The sequence below is a fragment of the Lynx canadensis genome, chromosome A2 (assembly GCF_007474595.2).
Source record: "Lynx canadensis isolate LIC74 chromosome A2, mLynCan4.pri.v2, whole genome shotgun sequence".
Lineage (NCBI taxonomy): Eukaryota > Metazoa > Chordata > Mammalia > Carnivora > Felidae > Lynx > Lynx canadensis.
In genome coordinates this window covers 123,121,674-123,139,729 of record NC_044304.2, presented here as the reverse complement: position 1 = coordinate 123,139,729, position 18,056 = coordinate 123,121,674, and the positions used below count along the sequence as shown (strand labels likewise).

Here is an 18,056-nt window from a genome sequence, read left to right as displayed (position 1 = left end):
CCAACATGACCAAGAAGGAGGCTAGACTCGGGGATCTTTAAGGTTCCTTGGGGGCTGTTGTCTGTGTAGAGCTGCTAATTCCAATTTAATGATCTAGGTTCCAGTCTGGCCTCTGCAGGGTATTCAGGAAATCATTTTACATTTCTGAGCCTCAGTGTTCTCATCTGTAAGATGAGGATAATAATACTTGTAAGATTGTGGTAAAGATTAAATGAGACAGGCACCTGGGTAGCTCAGTTGATTAAGCGCCTGACTTCAGCTCAGGTCATGATCTCACAGTTCGTGAGTTCAAGCCCCACGCCAGGCTCTGTGCTGACAGCTCGGAATCTGGAGCCTGCTTCGGATTCTGTGTCTCCCTCTCTCTGACCCTCCCCTGCTCGTGCTCTGTCTCTCTCTGTCTCAAAAATAAATAAAACATTTAAAAAAATTAAAAAAAAAAAGATTAAATGAGACAAACCATATATATTATCTAGGGCTGTGTCTAGTGCCCTGTGGGTTCTCAAAATATTCTTGCCTGTCCTCTTCCTTTACTCAAACAGGGGTAAATGAATCTCAAAAAAACCCTTTAGCTAACTAAGGCTTGGAGTACTCTCTAATAGGGATACTTCTATTCTTTTTTTTTTTTTTTTTAATTTTTTTTTCAATGTTTATTTATTTTTGGGACAGAGAGAGAGACAGAGCATGAACGGGCAAGGGGCAGAGAGAGAGGGAGACACAGAATCGGAAACAGGCTCCAGGCTCTGAGCCATCAGCCCAGAGCCCGACGCGGGGCTCAAACTCCCGGACGGCGAGATCGTGACCTGGCTGAAGTCGGACGCTTAACCGACTGCGCCACCCAGGCGCCCTGGGATACTTCTATTCTACAAGGGATTCTTAAAGATGGTGTCAACGAAAACAAATCTGAACTTAGTAAGGAGAGGCTTTATTTGAAGGATTGTTGCAAGGGGGAGAGACTATTTTAATTGGGAGAATGCCCTGACCATGAGATCTGCAAGTGTCTAAAGAGTTAGGCAAAAAGGGGTCTCCTTTCATAGAAAGGAGTAAACAAAGCCAAAAAAAACTGCATGTGATGAAGTGGGATGAAGGGGTTACAGGATCAGATAGCAGATCAGGGAATATTTTACCCTGAGGCCATCCTGTTCTCAGGGGGGCTTTGTGCTGGCTCAGGCTGAGGTTGGCCAAAGTTCAGGGGCCTGGAGGAAGGAGATAAGCTTAACTAAAGTTTGGTTAACAATCATTATATCCAGTTGATCAATGGGGATGAAATAGTTCAGCTAATCATTTATGAGGCAAAGAATGGAAGTTTGGAGGGAGGGTCAGTGTCCTAGCTTTGTCATAGATAAACAAAGGAGCATCCTTGAGTCTTACCTAAGTCATTTGATGAAGGGTGGTTTTTGTAGTAAGCTGTTTTCCAGAACATCATAGGGCAGGGGACTTCTCAACCTTCACGACTTTCCAGGAGTACAGGGCTCAGGTAATATTCAACGTTGTCAGTGGTAAAACCTTCAGGATCCAAAGGCACCCAGTTGGTGACATCTTTGCAGGATGTTGACGGGTAAGTCAGAAGGTCTTTCCAATGCCCCTCAGTGAACACTTTGCTGAGCACCCACTGGTGGAAATCTGGAGGGAGCTCTCCTGTCCTTGATGGATGAGGTCAGAGGCCTGGAAGAAGAAAGGCAAGGGCCATGAGAATGTCACCAATAGCTAGCACATTCTCTAACATTTTCCTCTAAACTCTAGCTGACCGTACACAGCCGCATTTTTTGAAATGCAAGTGGAAAAGTGAGGATTATTTCAGTTTTCCAAGCTCATTTCTTCCCACTGACAAGAGAACTGGGAGATTCTGGCTATCAGCAGAAATGTCAACAACCAAGCCCAGTTGATCTCAACACGCTCCAAGAAAAGGGTTTGCATGTGCATGTGTGTGTGTGCGTGTGTGTGTGTGTGTGTCCTGGGGCAAGGCCTGGATTGGCTAGTATGGAACAGGGGACTCTGGGGGCTTAGGGTAGCAGCTCTTTATCATCCCATTCAGAAATATTATGTTTATGTACTTTCACAATAGGTAGAGCCAAGTGGAATATGTCACACAGTCTAAGTCCAGAACATCTTACCTCTTTCTGTGCCCATCTTTATATTATTCCTAATGATGACTATGTCAGGTTTGCAAAGAAATCAAGTCAAGGTGCAAGAATAGGAAATGTCTACCTGGGGAGCTCCCTTTCTAAAAAGTCCTTTGCCCAGAGTGAGCATTTATACCAGGCTCTATTAATTCATCAGGTGAGCAAGGAAATAATGAAAAGTGATTAAAATTATTTATTTATTAAAAAAATTTTTTTAATGTTTATTTATTTTTGAATAAACATTTTATAAATGTTTATTTATTTTATGTTTGTTTATTTATTTTAATATTTATATATTATAAATATATAATTATTTATATATTTTGAATGAGAGTGGGTTAGGGGCAGAGAGAGAGGGAGACACAGAATCCGAAGCAGGCTCCAAGCTCCGAGCTGGCAGCACAGAGCCCGACGCGGGGCTCGAACTCACGGACCGTGAGATCATGACCTGGGCCGAAGTTGGATGCTCAACCCACTGAGCCACCCAGGCGCCCCAAAGTGATTAAAATTATTAAGCAATTAATATAGCCATACAGATACCTGGATAGGTGGACCCTGTTGCATTCCTTTTGCCTGCTCTGAGAGGATGGGCTCTCTCTCAGAGATGTTGGCTGAGGTGAGAGGACACGGCATCATCCTTATATGGTAAGTGGATCACAAGTGTGTGTGGTGTGTGTTCCCTTAAATGGCAGAGGGCGGTGTAATGTTAGCTCAGGACCTATGATTTCTGCTTCTGCCCGCCTCACAGGAAATAATGCCAAGGACAGAGGGATGTGTTGGACCTGCAGCTGTCCCACCCAAGTTAATTCTGACTTGTCTTCTCTAATTACCCTTTGAGGATTTTAAGAACTTTTTTTTTTTTTTTCTCTTTTCATCTTGGGGCTTGTTGATCTGGAAGCCACTTCCATGATAATACTACTTTACATATACTTATTTGTATGCCCCTTTACAGATGACAATGTCCAGTGTCATGCTGTCATAGAAAGGGCATTGAATGAGGAGGAAGGTAGTTTGGGTCCCAGGACAGCTGAGGAATCACTGATAAAGTCACTCTTTCTTCACAAACTCCAACCTTAGATATGCTGTGTATCACACAGTTGTTTTCACTTCACAATTCACTGCCTGAAAACCTTTGCAATGGGGAGCAGTGTGGTAGGAGGCTGCATCCAGAAAAAAGAGCCCCCCACACAAGACCCAAACCGACCACTTAACTGGCTGTGTAACCTTGGGCAAGGCCTAAAACCTATCTGGGCAACAGAATTTTAGCTGAAACATAATACCAGGCTGCCCTTCCTGCTTCCAGCGACGTATTAGTCCTCACCACCCTCGCTTTGCAGTCAGAGAAAGGATGGGGCCGGCAGGGTAGGCCTATTAATAGGGCCCCTGGCTGCTCTGGCTTCCCGTCAGGAGAGCCTCCAGAGCCCGCTGGCGCCTGCCTCCGAGCATCCCTGCAGGGAATTAGCAGAGTGGTCTCCCCTTGCACCTCCACCGCCACCTAAGGCCTAACCCTCCTCCCCACCCCCACAGGAAGGGTGGGCGGTAGTGGCTCCCATAGGGGGAGGCGCCCTGGGTGCGGGGCAAGGGCGGAGGCACGCTGGGGAGGGGGATTTACAAGTCTTCTTCAGGGACAGCTTCGAGCCCTACTCCTAGGGAAAACACAACCTAAAAGGGTAGTGATATTGGCTCTAAGAAGAGTAATTGAGAAGGAAACAAATGTAGGCTTCTCTTCCGCCCTCGCTAAATCCTCCATTCTCTCGCGGGACAAAGGAGAACTAGGAGTGTGGAGAGGAGGAGGAAGTACGTGCCAGACTCTTGGCCCCAGGCGAACCAAGGGCAGAAAGTAGAGAAAAAAAGTATCCCTAACTTAATGCCACACGTCTTCCTTCCCCCAACTCTCCAGTAGTCGCCAAACAACCTCTGTACGTCCCCCTCCCTCCAAGTGTCTCCATCCACCCAGGACTGTCGGACAGGCGCGGAGACGGCCCGGGTTGTCGTTGGTCCACTTGAGGTGGGCGCGCAGCCCTCTCTTCAGCTTCCTCCTCTTCCTCCACCAGGAGGGGCTGCAACCCGCGGGGTCAGAGGCGGAGCAGAGGCTGGGGGCGCTCCGGCGAGAAGAGGGAGTAAGTGTTTGGCAGGCAAGGAGTGTGGGTCTCCCGGGGAGACGTGGCCGCTCACCTGAGCCCAGCTCGGCCCGCTGAGATGGGCTCCTTCTCCTCCGCGCTGGCGCGGTCCCGCAGCGCTGTGGTGCAGTTGGGCTCGTCTTCACCGCAGCTCGAGGAGCCACCGGCTGCTCCCGCTGCTCGAAGAGACCCGTTCGCCTTCCCCAAGTCCCGGAGACTAGGACCCGAGCGGGCGGAGACGCCAGACCCGTCGGCAGCCTGGGAGGCTCAGTCCGCCGCGGCGAGCCCGGAAGAGCGCGGGAAGTTAGAGAGTCTGGAGCTGTCCGCGGTGCTGAAGCGTGCAGAGAGTACGTCCCAGCCCTACTTGCCCCGGAGCGGTAGCGCCACGGGTGAGTCTTATCTCGCACAGGGATGTAGGAATCGCAGGGAGCTGCTGCCTGGAGACCTGTGGGGGGCTTCTTACCAGCAGGGGAAGAAATGAAGGCTCTGTTTCTCAACAGGATTTCAATTTCCTTGTTTTCTTGCCCATAACTTTTACAAGTTAAGATTCATTTCTGTCAATAGAGAGTTATTTCAGAAGGACCGTCTTTCACAGGGGTTTAAACAGTAGCAAGCAACGCAGTTTCCGCCATACGGATCCTTTCCCCCAGCTTTGTACTGGCGCTGGCACCAGGCAGCGAGGTCTCCCTTGTTGGCTTGGAAGGATAAGGATAAATGAGGTGCATCTTCCTATCTCCTCCCAGGGGAAATGGGAAAAGGGCAGGAGATTCCTGCTTGTCTAAGACCTTAGTTCCATGTGTGAAGAAGGAAACCAGTATTTGAACTAGTCTCTTCTGAAGGGGCTTGGGGTGTGTGTTTGGGAGAAGACATTGTTAAGGGAGGCAGCAAGGGAGAAGTGAAAAGAGCACACAGGATTCAGGACTTAGGTGGACCTAAGTCTCCACCTGCTGTTTTCATTGTGATTTTGGGCAGGATGCTGTCTTTGTGCCTCAATTTTATCAATCTGTGACATAGGGATGATAATAACTTGAATCTCACTAGGTAGCTGGAAAAATCTAACCAGACACGGTGCATATGGAGCTTTGAGCATATGGAGCATGGAGCTTTGAAACTCTAAAGTGCTGTGCAGATATTCAGTATTATGCCTGAACCTGATCTCTGAACCTCTTCAGCTAAAACTGAAGGGAATAGTGAAACTTTTCAATTTTTAGTTTGAAATATTCAAAGGCTCCATTTCATAGGGCAGGTCCTACTTTGTGTAAATGGGAAGAAAAGTCCTTCAGTTGGTACATGTAATTAGAAGAAAAATCTCTCACACTAGAAGTTACTAAATACATCAGCTGGCCTTTTGGTTTCACATGAATCCCCACTTTATCCCAGGCAAGGTTGTGATGGTCACTGCTATTGTCTGTTGAGTTTTCAAAAAGGACTCGCTGGATCCAGTGCACAATGTTGGTTCCCCTAAACAGAAAAGGACGAGGTTAGTGGAGAGGGAGATTGGCTTACACTTTGACTCATGAGAGGTAATTATACATGTATTCCTATTCCCTGGAGAATTTTTTTCTAAAAAATATTGTGAGTTTATCCGTTAGCTTTTATTTGTTCTTGTGTTATCCAAACAACCTTCCTAAACAAAAATTAAAAGAAGATACATATACATTGCTCTTGCAAGAGGGGATTTATCACTGTAAAATATATTAGTTTTTTTTTCCATTCGTAGGACCTGTCTTTGGGGTATTAATGGAAAGAGAATGAGATTTGGAGTCAGGGAACCTGGGTTCTGCTAAGCTCTACATCCTAGGGCAGAAGACCTATATTTTCTAAGCCTGTACTATTTGCTTTTTAAAAATGAGTCCAAATAGAGTTGTAACATCTCCTATTCCATGAAACTCAAAGGAAGTTATGGTGATAAAAGTGATTTGTAAACTGTAAGTACTCTACAAGGGTAAGGTATTATCAAAGTATCTGGAAGCTTAATATTTTCTAATGTATAGGATACAAATTTAGTTTTTATATAATCTTATGATCTATCATAGTTACAGTGGATGGAATGTGGACTTCCTTTGCGAAACTCTTTAATATTAATTTGTGTGTGTGTATGTATGTGTGTGATATTAGTTGAAATAGAAATCTATATATCTACCTATGTATGTATGTAGGTATCTATCTCCATGAAAGAATATTACCATATTTTTTTTCTCACACTTTTGATGATGTGGGCAGAAGATTTGGATGTTGTGATTAATTCACACATATACAATGCCTGGAGACCAATTCCTAGGAATTTGCATTCAGTTAATTTCTGTTCTGGATTTGATGGACACTCTTCTAAATACTATTAACTTTAACTTTTTGAATGTATAAGAATTCATTTTTCCATTCCTTCCATTTTATTTCATAAAGAAAATCACCAACTGAAAACGACATTCTGAGTTTTATATCACCTAGGATACATATGCAAAGTTATTTGATTTCTATATTTTGCTCTTTAAAAAAGTGGTATTTGAGCTTAAACCTTTAAAGTCTGATGAGTTTAGATACGTGGAATTGCAGATCGGTCTCAGTTTTATCATCTTTAAAAATGAGGTTAGTTTCCTTTACCTGTGAAGCTGGGTGGCTCTTTGTTGGATTCGATTGGATTTCTCCAAATATTGGGTAGAACAGAACAAAACTGGTGAATCTGCGAGCAAAGTAACTGTGATGCACACTAAAACTTGAACTTTACAAGCCAAACTGATTGTGTGTGTGTGTGTGTGTGTGTGTATAAATAAGTGCTATGTGCCAGATGCTATTTTATAAGATGGTAGATGGATACTTTTATTATTGTTTTACAGATGAAGATATTAAGACACAGAGGGATTAAGAAACTAGTCACACAGCTAGTAAATGACAGCCAGAATTTAAAGCCAGGTAGTTTAGCTCTAGAACTATGTTCTTATCCACTTCTCTATGCTACTTGTTCTAAGTGCTGTATGTTTATTTCCCATTTGTTAGTCCTTAGTTTATTATTTAGTAATGTCCTTTGAAAGTTTTATTTTGTCCCAACTATGGTCAGTGGAACCAAGAGAAATTGCACTAGTCCTGGGTGAAAGGTGTCAGAGTATTAAGGAAGAAATAGTCATCTTGAATATTGTAGTTAAAGTCAGAGAACTTTATGGGGAAAATGAGATTCAGGGTGTAGAGTTAGAGCAGTAAGGCCAGCTGTTTCTCCTCATCCAATATTAAATGCTTTAGGCCTCTGAGACTTGTTTTCTTATAGATGTTGATGGTTCCCTACTACTCTCATCATACCGTTGTGAGGATTAAATGAGATATGGTGTCAAAACCCAAGTGGAGACCTGGCATATGTTATGCATGGGTATTTTTAAAAATTTAAAAAAAAATTTGTTTATTGTTGAGAGAGAGAGAGAGAGAGAGAGAGAGAGAGAGAGAGAGAAAGCAAGCAGGGGACGGGCAGAGAGATAGGGAGACACAGGATCCAAAGCAGGCTCCAGGCTCTGGGCTGTCAGCACGGAGCCCAACGTGGGGCTCAAACTCACAGACCATGAGATCAAGACCTGAACCAAAGTCAGAGGCTTAACCCACTGAGCCACCCAGGTGCCCCTATGAATGGATATTTTGTATGTTTGTTTCTTTTCAAAGTTTTGGGAACCCACTCATTGCTAGAAAGGAAGGAACAGCTTGGTCCATTTTCAGTAAAAGGGTACCTAGAATAAATGAATAATCAAATAAACAAAAAACCTTCCACAGCAATCTGTCTATTGTGTAATAATCTGCAGTAGATTATCTGAAGCTTCTAGCTTTTGTTAGAAATTCCTCTTGGGTGCCTGAGTGGCTCCGTCGGTTAAGCATTGACTCTTGGTTTCAGTTCAGGTCATGATCTCCTGTTCGTAAGATCGAGCCACGCATCAGCCTCTGACCTGCCTAGGATTCTTTCTCTCCCTTTCTCTCTGCCCCTCCCCACTCACACACACACACACACACACACACACACACACACACACACACTCTCTCTCTCTCTCTCTCTCTCTCTCTCAATAAATAAATAAATAAATAAATAAACAAATAGAAATTCCTCTGGATGGGGAGAAACTTTGATATCATTGAGTAAAGTGATTTTTTTGGTTAATGATCTGTGTATTAAAATTATTGGGGCTCTTTCAATTTTCAGATACTGTCCTTTTTTTCTTTTGTCTTGCTGTTTTAACATTTGGAAAATGTGTGTCCTGCAAGAGCTAGTTTCAAAGTGCAACCAATATTTGTCAGATGGTGGTCTTGGAACATTGTCTTCCTGAATTTCATTGTTCTTGGTTTCCATCTAAGTCCTCTGTGATTCTTGATAAGGATATCACTTTTGGGAGGAAAATTTTTCCTCTACCCACTTAGATTCAAGATAAGGGTCCAGCAAATTAACTGACAATAGATTAAGGAGAAAAGAAAAGGTTTATTTACATTTGCATAAGGGAATATTTAGTAATGAGTAACTTGTTGAATAGCCAGAGGTAAAGGTTTATACACCAACTTAACAACAACAACAACAACAACAACAACAACAACAACAAAGAGGGGTAGTTCAGGGCTGCAGTGGCCAAGTATAGAAGGTTCTATTGTGCTTTCTGGGTGCTAATAGGCAGCTGAATTTTCACAATTCCCAGTGCTAGGATCAGTCTTTTCTCACTCTGGAAACTCCCTCAAAGGAGCAGGGTCATCTGCAGCTGAACTTTTGGGAGGCTTTGCTTAAGTTTAGGTAATGTTTCTTTCTATTGCTGCCAATCAGATATTTTTAGTTTAAAGCAAATTTTGTATAACTTTGGTGGGCTAATAATCTCTTCAGTATTATTTGCCTATGACTCAGTCCTCTTATATGTTAGCACCAGTGATTTTCAAATTTTGGTGTTTATCATAATCACCTGGAGAGCAAATTCCAGAAGCCCAGGTTCATGGGTATGGGATAAGGCCAGGGGTCTTAGTACTTTCTTTAGCCAAATTTCCCAGGTGATTCTGTTACCACCAAAACGTGTATCACACTCACCTGGAGGCTTGTAAAACACAGAATCCTGTGCCGGAGGTGCCTGGGTGGATCAGGTTAAGCGTCTGACTTTGACTCAGGTCATGATCTCATGGTTCGTGAGTTTGAGCCCCACGTCAGCAGCACAGAGCCTGCTTCAGATCCTCCTTTTCCTTCTCTCTGCCCTTCCCCCACTTGCACATACACACTCTCTCTTTCTCTCTCTCTCTCAAAAATAAGTTAAAAATATTAAAAAAAAAAAAAAAAGAATCCTGGGTTCCATCTCCAGAGTTTCTGATTAGCGAATCAGTCTGGCAAACAGTATGAGAATTTCCGTTTCTAGCAAGTTCCCAGATGCTGCTAATGCTGCTGGTCAAGGGATCATACTTTGAAAACCACTGGTCAATGCATAGAAGCCACCTAGAAAGGACACTATTCTTAGGTGTATTTTATTAGCCATTATTGAGTTCTTGATTTTAGATCTTGGCAGATGCTATAGAGGAGAGAGACTCTGGATGCAAGGTAGCTTTTATTTACCTAATCTTTCTGCTTCATCTGCTTAACTCCGTAGGGCCACTTTCTTACAGTCAATTTCTAAAGTATCAAGATAATTATAATTCTTTAACAGTGATGCTTTTTTTCCCCCCAAATTTTTAATGTTTATTTATTTTTGAGAGAGAAAGACAGAGTGCAAGTTGGGGAGGGACAAAAAAGAGAGGGAGACACAGAATCCAAAGCAGGCTCCAGTCTCTGAGCTGTCAGCATAGAGCTGGATGAGGGGCTTGAACCCACAAACCATGAGATCATGACCTGAGCTGAAGTTGGACACTTAACCGACTGAGCCACCCAGGCACCCCAACAGTGATGCTTCTAATTTGGGATTTTTTTTTTTTGAAAATTTTAGCTGAATTAAAAGGACTGAATTAAATTTTTTCCTTTACCTTCAAGATTCTTCTGGCTAGTCTGAAAATTAGATTGACATGAGACAGATTAACAGGAGAAAATCAAATTTAATTATGTATGTACAGGGAAGCCACATCAACATGAAAGTTTCCAAAGACAGTGGGGCAAAATGTGGTATATATATATGTATATATATTTATGTATATGTATATGTATATGTTTATGTATATGTATATGTGTGTGTGTGTGTGTGTGTGTGTATATATATATATATATATATATATATATATATGACTAAGGAGAGAAAGGGGTAAGGATTTGGGGCTACAAAGGAAAGGAAGGCAATTCACAGGAAAAATGAAAAGAGTAAATGTTTGGTATAAACAAATGTTTACTGGGCCATCTAGAAACAATGGGACATAGGAATGGTGATGGCTCCATTCCTGGAGCAGGTCCTCTGTCTAAATTCTTTTAGAAAGTAGCAGGGAGGCAAAAAAGAAAAACGTCTTGAGTCTTCTGTTTCTAAAAACTAATAGGCCTAAATTAATCCTCATGCCAAAAACACACATTTTGGGGGTGTCAAATTTTGCTCCCCTACATACTGATTAATCCAAAAACAAAACAAAACTCTCATCATCTTAAAGATCAGAGGGTGAATGGATGAAGTGGTGATGCCATTAGTGTCTTAATCTTCAACACTCACAGCATCTCTTAGGATATGTCCCTGTTCCAAATTAATTTAAACAGACACAAGCAGCCTTTTAAAAGCTTAGGTTAAAGACAGGGAATGGCGGTGCGCTGGGCAAGTACTGGGCCACTGTGGATTTGGCATTACCTCCAGGAACTCTCCTTTTGTGCCAAACTGTCTTTCTCTTAGAGAGGCAAACTGGAGTCCCAGTATTGTATCAAGGCTGAGAAGTCTCCAAACCACTTTCCTTTCATTTTCTTTACTGATAGTTACAAGAGGCATTGCTTCCAAAGATGGTCTCACCTTAGGGCAGAATTGAGACCTCTTTATCCCTGAGCCACCAGTATTTGCTCTTGCTGGGTAGAAGACTTGGGGAAGGATGCCTTATGTCTGTACAGCACTTTACAACTTAGAAAACCCTGAGAGAGTGTCTTTATCATTTGGTCTTCAGGACAGTTTTTTGAGATAGATGGAACAGATGGCCTTATTGTTCCCCTATAATAAAGAAAGGGAATTGAAATGAATCAACTTTTTAATTTATTACTGATGATATGCTTTATCCTAGATCACTTGCAGTTAGTTAGATTTTTAGGTAGTCCATTATTTTGTCCAGGAAGCATGGTGCCAGGGAAAGAGCCTCTGGAATCTTAATCCTTGACTCTCGTACTTTCTGGCTACCTGAACTGAACATTCTCAGAGCCCACTTCCTTATGTAGAAATGGAAATAGAAATGGTATTAACCACATCTCTATAAGGTAATTTATGTAAGGCACTTAGCACATGCCTTGGGACATGATAATCATTTAGTAAATATTGGTTATCTTTATAAACAGATCAGAGATGTAGGTATCTTTCCTGGAGTCCCAAAGTCAATGGACTGGCAGAGCTAGTGTAGAGACCTTTTAATTTCGAGTCCAGTTCTCTTTCCACAGTGCCATGTTGATTCTTCTGTGGAAATAAAACAATTAAGTGTAGTGAGGAAGGTAGGGAAGAGAAGGGTGTAGAACCAGAGAAGGATTGAAGGCAGAGGGGAAGCAAGCAAGAAAACACAAAGCAATTCATTCGATGTTAGAGGATTGGAGCCCTAGCTCACTCATTTCTGGGATAAGGACATAGATCACATATATTTATGTTATCCTTGGTGTTATATGGTCTGTAATTTACTCACTGTTCAACCTAAGATAGTGGTGTGTGTGTGTGTGTGTGTGTGAGAGAGAGAGAGAGTTTTTTTTTTTTTTTAATTTTTTTTTCAACGTTTATTTATTTTTGGGACAGAGAGAGACAGAGCATGAACGGGGGGGGGGGGGCAGAGAGAGAGGGAGACACAGAATCGGAAACAGGCTCCAGGCTCTGAGCCATCAGCCCAGAGCCTGACACGGGGCTCGAACTCACGGACCGCGAGATCGTGACCTGGCTGAAGTCGGACGCTTAACCGACTGCGCCACCCAGGCGCCCCAGAGAGAGAGAGTTTTAATCTGCCTTCTAGGGGTGAGCAGTTAACATTAGCACCCTGATCAGAAATACTCAATAAGAAGTATATTCCTACATTCTTCAATGATTCCTCTAACTGCTCCAACTATGTTGTATCTAGTTGCATTAAGGATTTTAAACAACATAAAGGTAATTAGAAATAATTTCTCACTGGTCAAAAAATATTCATTGGTAAGAAATATTGTCAGGCACTTCTGCCCTCTCATGAAGGAGGCATATGAACCTGGAGAGTCCAGAGATGTATACCAGCTCAAGTAGCACCCTACTCCTAGATTTCTGATTTGGTTCTGTACTTCACCTCTTAGCGGAAGATTTGGGGTTTGTTCCTGCTTGGATTGCTATCTGGTCCTCCTGATAGATGGCTCCATCTATGTGCAAGGGGCTGGATATGTAGTTTTCTGCATGTCTAGGAAGAGGAGCAGAACTGGAAATATTGTGAGCACTAGCAACATTAGCACATTTAGAGTTGATTTCCTTTGTTTTACAGCTGAGGAAACAGGCTCATGAAGGTCAAATGACTTGCCGAAGATCTCAGAGCTAGTCAATAGCAAAGTTAGGATTTAAACTTGAAATTGAGTTGCAGAGATGATAAATCTAGTTTAAATTTTTTTTTTTCAATGTTTATTTATTTTTGGGACAGAGAGAGACAGAGCATGAACGGGGGAGGGGCAGAGAGAGAGGGAGACACAGAATCGGAAACAGGCTCCAGGCTCCGAGCCATCAGCCCGGAGCCTGACGCGGGGCTGGAACTCACGGACCGCGAGATCGTGACCTGGCTGAAGTCGGACGCTTAACCGACTGCGCCACCCAGGCGCCCCTGATAAATCTAGTTTAAACAAAGGTGAACAGGGGCGCCTGGGTGGCTCAGTCGGTTGAGCATCTGACTTCAGCTCAGGTCATGGTCTCACAGTTCGTGAGTTTGAGCCCCGCGTCCGGCTCTGTGCTAACAGCTCAGAGCCTGGAGCCTGCTTCAGATTCTGTATCTCTCTCTCTCTCTCCCCCTCCCCTGCTCATGCTCCCCCTCCCCTGCCTCTCTCTGTCTCTCAAAAATAAATAAATGTTAAAAAAATAAACAAAAGGTGAACAGTGCAAAATCGATTCTAGCTGATTAAATTACATGGTATGCAACATAGCATACCATTTGGAAGTACATTTGGAAAACTCCTGACTCAGAATTACTTGGGTTTCTTGTTAAAATGCATTCTCCTGGGCCCCTTCCTAGGCCTACTGAATCAGAATCTGACAGTGGGGCCCAGAAGTCTGCATTTTTACACACATACCTGGAGGATCTTACTTATACTAACTTTGAAAATTGCTTCCCTGTGGTGTTCTTGGCATTCTTTTGGGAGTCTAGGTGACTTGCTCATAGATAGAGGGGGGCCTAACTGGGACCCAATGAGATCTTGGCTGTTCAAGGGCTTATGACAGAATATGCATATGTCAGACTTTGATTTGATTTTCATGGAATGGCTGAGACTGGGAAAATGGATGTGCATTTTGGGCCACAATTGGCAGCAATTGGATCTAATGAGCAAATATCACAGGAAACTGATGTGTGCTTTGTTCAGACTTGCCCTTCTCTGATGTCACGTCCACTTCAAAATCCCTGAACCTGAATAAAAGAAATAAAATCATCCTTAACCAGTTAGCGGTTTTAGTTTATAAAGGTTTTTTTTTTTTTAAGTTTATTTGTTTCTTTTGAGAGAGAGAGAGAAAGCACAAGTTAAGGAGGGGCAGAGAGAGAGGAAGAGAGCGAATCCCAAGCAGGCTTCACACTGTCAGTGCCTGGCCAGATGCAGGGCTCAAACCTCAAACCCACAAACGATGAGATCATGACCTGAGCCAAAGTCAGATGCTCAGCTAACTGAACCATCCAAACACCCTGTTTTGTTTTGTTTTTAATCAAGATTGTACCTCTGAAGGAATGGAAGCTAACCTCCAGAAGATCGTTCCTGAGTAGGAAGGGAACCCTTAAAGGGGCTGGTCTTTTGCTCACTTGCTCTCTGTCATGTTTTCTCTCCATATCTACTATTTTTTGAGTATCCTTTTAACAAGATATATCTTACTAAACATTTGGAGGATACTAGAAAATTGTTAATTTGAACTATATATGAATTAAATTAGAAATCCAAATTCAGTGACAGACTCTTTCCTCCAAGTTCTGCTCCCCAGCACTCTCCACTCCCTAGCTTATAGATTTCAGGAGGATTCCATCATGTTGCCATTTTTTCCCTGCCAGTTAGAGTGCTGGGCTCGTTACTGATATCACATCTTCCTAACAGACCTCAATAAAACTAAGACACGATGGGAAGAAAGGAACCATTAAATCAGTATGTGCCCAACGTATTCACTTAACCTTCTTTGTATAACGGTGAGATTTGCCAATAGCTCAAATGCTCCAAGAGTTGGGTGGACCTCATTTCCATGCTGTTTGAAGATTACGTGGCAGGGCTGTTTGGAAAAGGTTTTTTTTTTTTTTTTTACTTCTCAAGCCCTGTCTGGCTATTTATGTTGAATTAGTTTCTGGACTTTTGGACTTTGACACCCTAACAATGAGCATTTTCTTTCAGTCCCGGAGGGAAGAAATGTTACTAATCTGAGAGTGCCCCTTCCAGAATAAAGCCTCTATTCTGAAGGAAAAACTGAAGCATAGTCTTTAATTAAAAATTTTTTAAATGTTTACTTACTTTTGAGAGAAAGAGAGAGACACAGTGTGAGCAGGGGAGGGGCAGAGAGAGGGAGACACAGAATCCCAAACAGGCTCCAGGCTCTGAGCTGTCAGCACAGAGCCCAATTTGTGGCTTGAGCCCAGTAACCACGAGATCATGACCTGAGCCAAAGTCAGACGCTCAATCGACTGAGCCACCGAGAAACTCCCTGAAGCACAGTCTTAAAATGTATATGTTGCTGTATCTTCCCATGTCTGAATCTTGTTATGTAATGGTGCTGCTCGGAAAGTAAGCAGTGAGCTGGTTGTTGTTGTTGTTGTTGTTGTTAGTGATCATAAAAGTGTGGAGATAAAATTAAATCATTATATTATATAGGAACAATAGAACTAACATTTATTGATCATTTACTGTGTGCTAAGTAACTATTCCATGCATTCTTTGTGTACCAGCATTATACCACGAGGTAAGTACTGTGTTATCTCCTTTTTTACAGATGACGCACTGAGGCTAGGAGAATTATCCAAGGTCGCGTATTTATTATTTTTTTTAAATTTTTTTTTCAACGTTTATTTATTTTTTTTGGGACAGAGAGAGACAGAGCATGAACGGGGGAGGGGCAGAGAGAGAGGGAGACACAGAATCGGAAACAGGCTCCAGGCTCTGAGTCATCAGCCCAGAGCCTGACGCGGGGCTCGAACTCACGGACCGCGAGATCGTGACCTGGCTGAAGTCGGACGCTTAACCGACTGCGCCACCCAGGCGCCCCCCAAGGTCGCGTATTTAATGAGTTCATACATCTGGTGAGTTCATACATGTAGTCAGTGCTGGGGATGGGATTTGAACCAAGGTCTTAAGCACTGTGCTAAACTGCCCATGGCACCAGCAGTTTGACGCTGATGAAAAAATTTGGGCAATTTGTTGCTGCCCAACAACAGCAACTATTTGTGGGGACAAATAGTATGTGAGGAAGGCAATAATGCCGTAAAAGTTTTCAGAAGAACATTTATCATTATCTTTCATTATTGTCAAGTTGTGGTTGAAATATAATGGTAAATATATTGAGAAGTTGACTATAGAATTATTATTTCTGAATCAGATTATCTCTGGTTAAAGTTGAAATAGGAATATATATCTATATATCTTATAGATATATATTTTTGGTTGCAGTATAATAAAATTACAATATCTAGAAAAAGTTGAGATAAAACAACAAGACTCCTAAAATATCATCTCCTTAATGAAACAGCTGTTTTGGCATCTGTGTATACCTTCCCATTTTTTTTTGTTTATGTGCATAATATAATTTTTACCCAGTTGGGATTATAGTATTTTAAAAATTTTTCTCTGAGAGTCAATGTTATTTAGTAGCTAAAAGCCCAGGCCCTGGGGTGAGACAGATGGAGTTAAAATCCTGGTCCCACCCATTATTAACTGTGTAGTCTTGGGCAAGTTACTTAAACTCTTTGAAACTCAGACTCCTCATCTGTAAAATGGGGATGCAAACAACTGGCTTTACTGGGTTGTTTTGTGGGTGTAAGGACTTAAAGCAAAGCTCCTAGCACGGTGTCAGGCAGAGAGTCTGTGCTCAGTAGGCATTAGCTATTATTTTTATTATTACATGTTGTTAAAAATTATTCTGATACTTACTAAAATAGTAAGGGAGACTTTACTCAGGACTACTGCAATAGGAATATTACAATCGGGGGTGGGCGCCTGGGTGGCTCAGTTGGTTGAGTCCGACTTCGGCTCGGTTCATGATCTCACAGGTAGTGGGTTTGAGCCCCGCATTGAGCTCTGTGCTGACAGCTCGGAGCCTGCTTCAGATTCTGTGTCTCCCCCTCTCTCTGCCCCTCCCCAGCTTGTGCTCTGTCTTTCCAAAAATAAACAAACATAAAAAAAAAAAAAAGGAATATCACAATAGGGGAGAGAGTTCAGGCTCAGTTCTGAATACAGCAAAGATAAATGGGGATTTATAACTAACTAGCAGAGTCAGGGGATCAATGACTAGAAATGAGTAAATTTTACTAAATTACTAAAAGGGTAAGAGGAGTTTTGTTAAAGTGACCTAACAGGATTCTTGCTGAAGGCAGGAGAAGGACCTAGATATCAAGAAGAACTTGATCAGATATCAAGAGAGATCAGATATTCAGGGTGGGAGGATTCTTGCTACAACTGGGCTGTGTCTGGCAAGGACAAGAGGAACGGGCAAGGCCAAAGTTGAGGCCTAGTTGAGAGACTGAGAGGAGCCTAACCAAAGTTTGGTGAAGGAGAGGGTCTTCGTCAGGGTGTGATTTTATTGGACTACTAATAAAATTACTACTAAGTAATGCATTTTTAGTATAACTTCCTTTTTTTTTAAGCCTTCTTTTTTTTTAGTGTTTATTTATTAAAAAAAATTTTTTTAAACGTTTTATTTATTTTTGAGAGACACAGACAGACAGAGCATGAGCAGGGGAGGGGCAGAGAGAGAGGGAGACACAGAATCCGAAGCAGTTCCAGGCTCTGAGCTGTCAGCACAGAGCCCAACGTGGGACTTGAACCCACGGACTGTGAGATCTTAACCTGAGCTGAAGTTGATCGACTGAGCCACCCAGGCACCCCTAGTATGACTTCCTTACAACCAGTACTAAGCAGTTGTCAGTGCTTAAAAAAGTATCATTTTCTAAAGGAAACCAGTCAGAAGTAGGATTAACTCCTGCTCTGTACCAGCTTTGCTGGGTGCCTCCGAGCTTCTCTTCTTGCTGTTGGTGCCTGTGCCACAGAAGTGGTTATTCCGGTTGGGAGCCACTCAGCTCACCCAGAAAGCTTTGAGACTGAGTGGAGCAATAAAAGGCCCTGATGGGTGGGTGTCAGGCTTTACTCCTAAAGTGCTTGCTGCTCTTTAGAGGCTAGGTCTTTTGCAGCTTTCAGGCCAAGTCTGCCCTGAGGCGGGGGCAGCAACATCTTCAAACGTCCTTGTCCTCCTGACCTGGGGCAAAGTCTGTCAGCTGGGAGTGGGAGCGGAAGGCACGGATGGGGTGGGTGTTTCAGGCTAGCTCCCCTCTGTGGTTCTTCTCT

General features: G+C 42.7%; 1 pseudogene; it reads left to right on the top strand.

Moving 5' to 3' along the window:
• The window catches only part of LOC115501761, a 35,241-nt pseudogene extending 30,942 nt beyond the window's left edge, over positions 1 to 4,299 (top strand).
• Positions 4,300 to 18,056: the final 13,757 nt, after the last annotated feature.